The sequence below is a fragment of the Silene latifolia genome, chromosome 4 (genome assembly GCF_048544455.1).
Source record: "Silene latifolia isolate original U9 population chromosome 4, ASM4854445v1, whole genome shotgun sequence".
NCBI classification, from domain to species: Eukaryota; Viridiplantae; Streptophyta; class Magnoliopsida; order Caryophyllales; family Caryophyllaceae; genus Silene; species Silene latifolia.
Window position 1 is genome coordinate 82660530 of NC_133529.1, and position 10403 is coordinate 82670932.

General features: G+C 40.1%; 1 non-coding gene across 1 annotated transcript; it reads right to left on the bottom strand.

Moving 5' to 3' along the window:
* Positions 1–1318: 1318 nt before the first annotated feature.
* On the bottom strand, positions 1319–1425 carry LOC141654035 (small nucleolar RNA R71). The gene has a single exon (XR_012547617.1). It is a non-coding gene; the product is annotated as a small nucleolar RNA R71 (small nucleolar RNA).
* Positions 1426–10403: the final 8978 nt, after the last annotated feature.

Consider the following 10403-nt stretch of genomic DNA (forward strand, 5'->3'; position numbering starts at 1 on the left):
GTCGATCGACTGACCACGTGAGGTTTACCTTCGTTTTAATTGATTTAAATGTTGTATTTGACGAATCGAATGCATGCGACTAGTTGAATGCTTAATATATGACTGACCCGTTAGATCGAAAGATAGGGAAAGTTGTTAGATCACCAATTAAAATGACTAAACTACGCTGAGATCGAAAGATAGGTAAAGTTTAGACCGTTAGTCACTTTTCAAGACGAAAGTTAGTATTAGTGATATTAGGGACCTATAGCGAGATCGAAAGATGTTATTTGTTAAGAGTGGACCGAGAGGACCTCTTTATTTCCCGCCTCATGTGTTTGATTTAGACCTGTTTAGTATGCTGCCGCAGAAACTATAACGAACCGACCATCCTAGTACCCCTTTTTATATTTGATTTTATATATTTCATAGTTTACATTTCTTTTACTGCTATTAGCTTTAGACCAATCCAATCAAACCCCCACACTTGTTACCTTAGGACTAAATTCAGACAACTATTGATTACATCTGCCTCTCTGTGGTTCGACCCGACTGCCGCTAGCTATAGTTGTAGTTGGAGATTATAAATTTATTTTTGACACCTCACGACGGGTATCAAATTTTGGCGCCGTTGTCGGGGAGGCAATTGTTCTAATTTTTAGTTGTTTTATTTTAGTCTTTCCTAGTTTAAGGGATATACGTTCCTTAAACTTTTCTTATATTCTTTTTGTAGTTTCGTCTTATGCGCAGGTCACAGGGTGGTGAACTATTACCGTTCGATCCTGAGCTTGAGAAATCTTTGCGCGAGTTGAGACGATCACAAAGGGTATTACCGACAGAGGAAGAGCTGAGTACTCTGTCAAGCTTTTACGAGAACGAGTTGTTCGAGGAGGATCCACCTTGTTCTCCAGTTTCTACTTCATCAACTGAAACAGTCACTTCTCCAGACTTCCTAGAGATGGCTGAAGAAGCAACTATAGCAAGTCATTCTGAGCCGACAGCTGCGAATCTCTATAAGGGATTCGCACAACCAAGGGCGGATAGGATATTCGAGCCGAAGCCGTCCTATATCAATTTGGTTGAGAGAAACCAATTTGGGGGAGCTGCAAATGAGGATGCAGCTAAGCACATGGAGACCTTTATCGATTATTGCTGTTCCATACCCCCACCAACTGGCGTGACCCCGGATCAGATAAAAGAAACTATGTTTATTTTCTCACTCCGCGATGCTGCAAGGGAGTGGTATAGGGATCTGGACCGGGCTGCTCATGGGATAACTGACTGGAATTCGCTGGCTTTGGCATTCTACAAGAAATACTTCTCTGCCTCGAAGACGAATGCCATTAGAGCTCAGATCACGAGCTTTAAACAGGGACCTGACGAGAACTTCCATGAAGCATGGGTCCGTTTCAAGAAGCTGGTGCGAACCATTCCGCACCACGGGTTCGAAAAATGGAGTCTTTGCAATCAGTTCTATAACGGCCTGTATGACGATCAGAGGGCCATTTTGGATGCTGCAGCCAATGGCCGATTTGCGGAGAATATAGGAGAGACTAAGGGGTGGAAGATCATTGATGATTTGGCCACTCATAAGGCTGAATATGGGAATTCGAGAGGCAATCAAAGGAGAGCTGCTGAATCTTCTTCTGTGGCTGCAGTAGAAGCTCTCACGGCGAGATTTGATAAATATGAATTGGGAGGAGCTTCAAAAGGGGGGATGTACCATGTTAATGCTGTTTCAGATGGTCCTTTCGTCTGTAGAAGATGTGGAGCTAAGGGACATGTTTCAGAAAATTGTCCTAGTCCCTTCGAGTCTTGTGCTGCCTTTCAACATTATAGGCAGACAAACACGTACTATGAGCCGAATGTCCACCCAAACTTGAGGTGGAGCAGCCAGAATGTCTTGAATCCGACTCAACCTCCACAACAGCAGCAGCAGCAAGCTTATGTGCCCCCTCATCATAAGCAACAACAATATCAGAAACCTCCCTATGTGCCGCAGCAGCAATAATCCCAAAATTACGACTTCACTGAATTTAAGAACTTGTTGCTGAAGGAGTCCCAAGCTAGAGAGGCCGGGATGAAGCTACTAGAGAGCCAAATTGCTCAATTGGCTAGCAAGAACACCACTCGAGCTCCGGGACACTTGCCGACTCAAACTGACCAGAAAGAGACCCTAAATGCCATCACTTTGAGGAGCGGGTCTACCCTGGAGGGGCCTGCTATGATTGAGGATGCCCCTGGAAAAGATAAGCTGGAACCGAGTCAAAACAAAGCTGGAACAAACAAAGGAAAGAAAAAGGCGTCTACCAGGTATATCAGTCGATCGACTGGCATACCCGGTCGATCGACTGAAGTGCGACAACCAGAAGCTACTGTTCCTGTACAAGTCAGTCGATCGACTGACATCACTGGTCGATCGACTGAGATTGCTGCTGAAGGTGATTCTTTTCGTCCTCCGATGCCCGATAACCTGAGGAATCACTTCTTTCGGGGTACGACAGTCCCGAAAATATTGGGGCAAGACCCGAGTGCTGATGGGTCAGTCCCGGCTCCGAAGTACGACCCAATGTCGATCAATGGTTCTCATTTGAGACGGTCTGAAGAGGGGTCAAGCTTCAACAAGGAAAGGTGGTGGACTTTCAGCCTAAGTCCACGGATGCCGGCATGCGAGATTTAGAGGAGAGGGCCAAGTTACTTCTTACAGCCCCCTATCCGGAGAGACTAGTGCCGACGAAGGAACAGGTATCTATCAATAAATTTGAAAAAGTTATTCGTAGCTTGAATGTACAAGTGCCTTTCCTTGAGTTAGTCAATCAAGTGCCTTCCTATACTAAATTCATGAAACAACTTTTGTCTAAGAAAAAGTCACTTGAAACTGTGCATACTGTCGCATTAACTAAAGAGTCATGCTCTTATTTGTCTCATACTGCACCCCTTAAGCTAGAAGACCCGGGTAGTTTTTCTGTCCCTGGTAATATTAACACCTTTCCTATTGAGAAAGCCTTATGTGATCTAGGAGCCAGTATAAGTGTGATGCCCTTGAGTCTTGCTAGAAAGCTCAAATTAACTAGGTTTGCAGTCACAGACATGATAGTACAGATGGCTGACCGATCTGCGGTCCAGCCAATAGGAGTCTTAGAGGACATCCCCGTGCAAATAGGGAAGTTCTTCTTCCCTGTTGACTTCGTGTTGCTCGATATGCCCGAAGATGCCCACATTCCCATTATTTTGGGAAGACCGTTCCTGCACACTGCTGGTGCAGACATAGATGTTGGTTCGGGTACTTTGACCTTTAAAGTAGGGAAACATTCCATTGTTTTTGCCCAACCTGCTAAGAAGAAAGACCCCATGTGGCCTGTAACTTGTAATACGGCTTCTAAAAAGAAATCTTATTTTACACTTCCTGATATGCCTGTCTCTATTTCTACTCCTGTTGTAACACCTCCGCCCCAGATTGGGAGCAAATTGGAGGACGATTTGTCTATTTCTGATATTGCAGGAGCTTGTTTGGGGAAGGAAGAGCTGCAAGTTACTCCAGCTGCGAAGGAGCCAATCATTTCAAGAGGTGGTCTTGGTTGCCTTAGCTATGGGACTGATGAGGAAGTTGATGACGAGCCGGTCAAAGCAATGGAATCTGATTTGGATTCTGACGAGTCCGAAGAGGTCATTGAGTGGGAAGATGTCCGGGATGTCGATCCATTGAGCTCCGTGGATGCTGAAGTTGTGAAGGGTGTAGCTAAGAAGATGAGCACAGTTGAGGCTACCTCTAGTAGCCAGAAGCCGACGAAGTGGGCCATTCCATGGCCGTTCTTGATCAACTATTAGTTGATCAAATGCTTTATCAAACATTTACTTTATTGCTTTTAAGACTATTTACCGTATTTTGTGTGCGCGAGACTTCGCATTTTATTTTGCTTGCTTAGGATGTTTGAGTACTTTGGACTTTACTTTGGGTTTTGCGCAATTTTGGGCGCGTATTATTGTGCATTTGCAGGTTTTTAGACCTCATTAGCTCAAGTTATTGAGCAAATACGAAGAAATCTGAAGTTACAGCAGCGTTTTCAGTCGATCGACTGGCATCATTAGTCGATCGACTGATCTGCAGTTTCCAGGAGCTACTATTCCTTTCACCCTGGTCGATCGACTGGGTGATGTGGTCGATCGACCACTGTGCACTGTTGTACCTGTTCACGACCTCTCTCCTGCTATGTTTGGTCGATTTGCGGAATTGAGGGAGTTTTCTACTCCACTTTATTTTCCGACTCTTTTCTGATTTCTTCCATTCTCTTAATTTTGCACATGATACCGCTCCAAAATTGTCTTCTCCATTTTATGCGTGGGTTTTGTTTGTCTTTTTCAGGTACTTATTGGTAGCACTGCTGGCTACTGAAACCTCCTAGCTCACGCTGGTTTGGGGAGGTTTCCTTTGCTGCGCTTAAAGTCTTGTGAGTTCCCGACTTTCACTTCATGTCGTATTTATTTCATTTATCGCAAAATTCCCGTTTCCCTTTTATTTCATTATATGATTTTGCACAATGGGGACATTGTGCGATTTGGTTTGGGGAAGGCTTTTGCGTCGCATATCATTTGCTTGCATTCACGTTTATTATTTTTGTTTTGCATTGTTTATTTCATTTCTCATATATTCAAAAAAAATTTGAAAATTTTCAAAATTACAAAAATATCACGTTTACTTTAGCATATAGGTTGAGTCGGAACGGTAGTATTTCAATGATGACATTGCATCTGCATCTGTTTATGCCTAAGCCTTGCTAATTGACATGTTATTAGTAGAATCATATATGCATATCTATGAGTTTTCGTTAAATTTCTTGCTGGACTTGAGACTTGACTTTGAAAATTGGCAAACTACATCATATTTCTTAGTTTTAGAGCCTATAACTGGTGTCATTCTGACCAGTTTATCTAGGATGTGAGTAGTTGCTCCTTATGAGACATGTTACATAAATGTGCATAAATATGAACTTAATCTGCTTAATACCTGTATGCATTCGGGTTCGTGGTTAGTTGACACATGTGGAAGAGGTCACCCCTTCATTTATTTTGCCCATAAGCTCCACACTGCCAAAAATAGCCTTTTGTCCTATTTACTACATCCTACATCTAGCCTGCCTTTGTCAAGCTAGTAGTTTAGTTTTGGGATTGTTACTCGTTTTTGGTGGCATATGCTCTTTTGAGATATTGATGGGAAGATGAAAAAAAAGGAGGTAAAAGAAAAGTTGAAAAAAAAAATAGTAAAAGAAAAGAAAAAAAGATGAAAAAAATGATTCGAAAAAGAAAAGCAAAAAAAGAGTTTTGTACTGTAGAAGCGGTCGATCGACTGCCATTTCTAGTCGATCGACTGGAGTCCGAGAAGAAAATCAATTTCGCATGATTCAAGCCTTTACCTTATGGCGATTTTTGCTCCCATGTTTCATTTATATCTTATGGGGAGTTGGTTGATTACTACTGTTTTGGAGATTGTGTGTTTTGTGCTTGCTATAGCACCGTTTCGATTGATTATGAGCAAGAAGTTGGATGTTGCCATATGGTTCCGTTTTGGTACTAGCTTGATCACCTGTACCTCCACTTTTCCATAAATGATTTGCCTCTTCCTGCCCATTACCTCACATATCCCATATATACCTCGGCATGTGTCATGGTCATTTGTTGGTTGGAATGCATATGTACGGTCATAGAGATAACATTCATATTATATTGCAGGCATGTTCTTATAGGTCGTAGTTAGGTGAGAGTCTTTACAAAATAAATTCTTTCTATCCTCTTATATATTCACATGTGCTTATGTGTGATATGAGCGACCCGTGAGAGTCCAATTTGATAAGTCTCTATAATTGACAGTTCAGCAGTTTTTAACGACTCCATAACTCGTTTGCATGATTCGCATTACTAATTGATTGTTGGTTAATGCATTAAAATGGTTTAGGCTTTACGGTTTGCAATTCGCTCTGAGATTGAACTCGTTCCATTAGGTCATTAGATCGAGTCTAGTTCTTGCTTGGGGACAAGCAAGGGTTTGGTTTGGGGAAGTTTGATGCGTGTCTTTTATATGATGTTTTACATCCTATTTTCCACGCATTTCAGAGCTCATTTGTGTAGTTTATGCTACATTTCTCCCTATTTCCGTCTACTTTCGTGTTTTTGCACATTATTGCAGAAATGTGAAGAATTCAGCGGAAATCAAGCTAAATCCGTCCCCGAGTATCCCGCATTGCATTTGACGTGAAGTATTCACTTAAGGAACGAGCTCGGTGCGCATTTCAAGGCCCAAAAGACAAATCCACGAGATTATAAAAGCCAAGTACCAGCTAAAGCAGTCGATCGACCAGTGCCTTTAGTCGATCGACCAACTTGCGGGTTCCAGTAGCTACTGTTCAGCTCAGAGCAGTCGATCGACCGCTACGCTTAGTCGATCGACCAAGCCGCATTTTCAGACGAGAATTAAAAGATCGAGGAAACGCAAGCCCATTGTGTTTAGGTTTTAATAATAAGTGTTACGTATATTTCCTATATAACGTAACCTAGAACATCAGATACAATCATCCAGTGACATCTAGTTTTTACCTAGTTTTACATTCAGTTCAGTTTATCAAATAATTAGGGTTTGGAATATTGGGTTGCATCGGATTTTCGTTGGTACTCCTAATCATTTCGTTACAATTCCTCTGCAATTTCGGTATTCCTTCTGTTCTATTTCAGTTCATTACTTTATCGCTCATAATATAGAATTGTTAGTTAGTTTCCCGAAGCCATATTTATCGCTTTATGCTAGCCTTTTATTTCATTAATTTAAGCATGAATTCAGTAGTTAATTTCGTTAATTTCATTGTTGTTATCATTCCTAGTATGAGTAGCTAATTTATTCGTGCTAGGATGTAGGGGAATTATAGTGTAGGCGGCAATAGAATGAACACGGCCTGAAATCGCGTGTCAGTCGATCGACTGCCATACTTGGTCGATCGACTGACCACGTGAGGTTTACCTTCGTTTTAATTGATTTAAATGTTGTATTTGACGAATCGAATGCATGCGACTAGTTGAATGCTTAATATATGACTGACCCGTTAGATCGAAAGATAGGGAAAGTTGTTAGATCACCAATTAAAATGACTAAACTACGCTGAGATCGAAAGATAGGTAAAGTTTAGACCGTTAGTCACTTTTCAGGACGAAAGTTAGTATTAGTGATATTAGGGACCTATAGCGAGATCGAAAGATGCTATTTGTTAAGAGTGGACCGAGAGGACCTCTTTATTTCCCGCCTCATGTGTTTGATTTAGACCTGTTTAGTATGCTGCCGCCGAAACTATAACGAACCGACCATCCTAGTACCCCTTTTTATATTTGATTTCATATATTTCATAGTTTACATTTCTTTTACTGCTATTAGCTTTAGACCAATCCAATCAAACCCCCACACTTGTTACCTTAGGACTAAATTCAGACAACTATTGATTACATCTGCCTCTCTGTGGTTCGACCCGACTGCCGCTAGCTATAGTTGTAGTTGGAGATTATAAATTTATTTTTGACACCTCACGACGGGTATCAATCACCCTTAACCACTAGTGACAACACATCAACACTACCACCGTTCGTATATCAAACCTCTTACAGTCATATATAAATATCACGGTTTCTTTCCTATCTTCGGTTAACATCCCAAATAACGAACATCAAATCCATCAACCAAAATTTACCTGAACATTCATCCCAATTGTATCTTTAATTGTATCGCCACCTAACTCACCACCAAAATCTCATATCGTGCAAGTACTCTACCAACTTTTACTCCCCTTAATTCCTCGAAACCCATGGCTAACATGTTGTCCTGAAACTCCTATATAACCATTAACTCACATCCTCTCATGATGCTATCACACATCTCGACGATTCTTTACTTCTATATCACATAACTCCGATCAACATTCCCCTAGTTTACTCCCCTCATTTATTTCTTTTTACACTTCGACAAAATCAATTAACAATTCAACTCCTTATTCCTTCTACCTAACTCTTTAGTGCTCCGGTTACCTTCTCATTGCTCCAAACTCAAATCCCTTTATTTCAAATCAGTACCATCTCACTCTTTCTTACCATGAATCTTCTCTCATCATGCTATCACTCACACTTGTCACCAATCCGTCCACACAAGCAAAGTTTACTCTCCAATTTTTTTTTTAATTTTTTTTTCTAGAAATCAAAACTCATTTCATACCGTTAATTGCGCAAGGAAATTACACACTAGGCTCACCTCTTGATAAGCCAAATTCCCAAACTAAATCTCTATCTACAAATCCACATCGCTGCATAACTCAATCTAAGCTCTTTATACACCATTCTTTTCCATCTATCTACAACGACCTTTCCATTACATATATTCTTAACCAGCCAGGTTATAACTATCTCCCTTCATAATCCTTAAACATCTCAAGTTACCATCATTCGCATCCCTCATTTCAATCTTTTCATTCTTACGTTCCATAAACTTACATCACCTCCTTACCCATATTCACTTACTTTTACATTACTCAACACGCGGCTGTATCACTCACCACATCTCACAAAACATGCTCTCTGCCTCGATAAGCTCATCAATATCCCTTTCCTTTTTCCACTATCCATCACAACCACATATAACGCATGTCCTCCCCACCGAACTCATATCCATCACAAGGTGTTACTCATTACATCCTAAGATCTGGTAACTTACGCCTCAGAACCAACACATACTTAAAACAATGCATAAAGAAGCAAAAGAACACCTTTGAATTAAACATGATATGCGACGAGGTAAAAAGATAAGCATATGAGCCAAAACAGGGGTCAATAGATCGAGTACAGCCTACTCGATCGATTAGGTGAAAGTCAGAAGAACGTATAACAAATTACCAGGGCTAGTCGATCAAGTAAGGGGTAGTCGATCGAGTAACAAGAGGTGCACTCGATCGGGTAAGGGCCACTCGATCGAGTACCCTACGCATTTCTCAGCATTGTCCAATATTCGTAAAACGGTCATATCTCACTCGTTTTTTGGTCATTTTGGGCATGTGACCTATCGTTAGAAACGTAAATGAACAAGATATCACCTCCAGTTGGAATCACATCAAAATCATATATGCATCTCATGTTATAACAGTGTAAAGACAACTTCGCTGTAATGAGACAACATAACTACTTGATTTTTACTTCCAAACAACTTAAATAACAACAAAGTAAACAAAAACAACTCAATGCTAATAAAACCTTTATCCCTAACCACATGTTACTATCTTCAAAAGCCAAGCAACAACATCCATCATGCACATATATTATTCAACTTGTCAATCATGTATTACCAATGTGCTTTGATTCTATAACTTTTCGCAACAATATATATATATATATAATTAGGTTTAACTAAGTCCACTTAGATTAGATGAGTCCATGAGTCCTAATCTTAACCCTTGATTGAGAGATAATGGATGGTTGAGATTAAAATGAAAAAAACATCCACCCACCCACTTTGCATTAACTTTTCCCCAATTCCCAATCCCTTTTTCATTTCCCACTAATCCAACTCTTTTTATGATTAATCTCATCTTATTTTCTTCCATCCCTCTTTTTCTATTTTCATTCTCTTTCAGTTACTCTCATTCTCTTTTCCCTCTCATCTCCAATTCTGAACTACCCCAAAACTACATGTACTCCAACCACGACAGCCACCACATTAATCGAGAATCGACGGTGCGTGTTCAGAGATGAATCGAAGCGGGATACCACGACGGTTTCCAAACAGCAAACGCCCTTTCTGTTTTCCAGGTCTCTATGTCTCACTTTTATAGGGTTTCTAATTTACTCTTTGAACTTATATTAAATGAAATTGCAATTTTTTTGTCAACAATCATAAGATTCATGTATGTGTATATGAGTTTTATTTGCAAAAACTGTTGGAGTAAGTGTCCCCGACAATAATGCGATCACAATTGTCGATCATGATGATCACATGTTTAAATCTCATATTTAAGAATACATGAGGGAAAGTAATATTTTACAGTCAACTGGTCCACACATATCGGTAATGATTGGCTGACTAGAGTTTGACATTACTGTCGTGCGACGGTGGTGATCAGTTGATACCCTGAGGTCATACCTATAGGGTAATACTCTTAACTGATTATTTAATTAATCGTATGCCGATATGAGTTAATTAACTTGCTTAAAATTGACGGATGATTTTGTGAGTAAAATTAACGTGTCTGATTGTAATTCGATTAAATTAGATACGGTCTAAGTAATCGAATTGTTTTATTACTTAGATTAAATTATTGTTTACGAAACAATTGAAGCAGAATGAATAATTTATTATAAATACAAGTTGTTTTAATTTATAATTCGATAAACCATTTTGGTACAAGTAA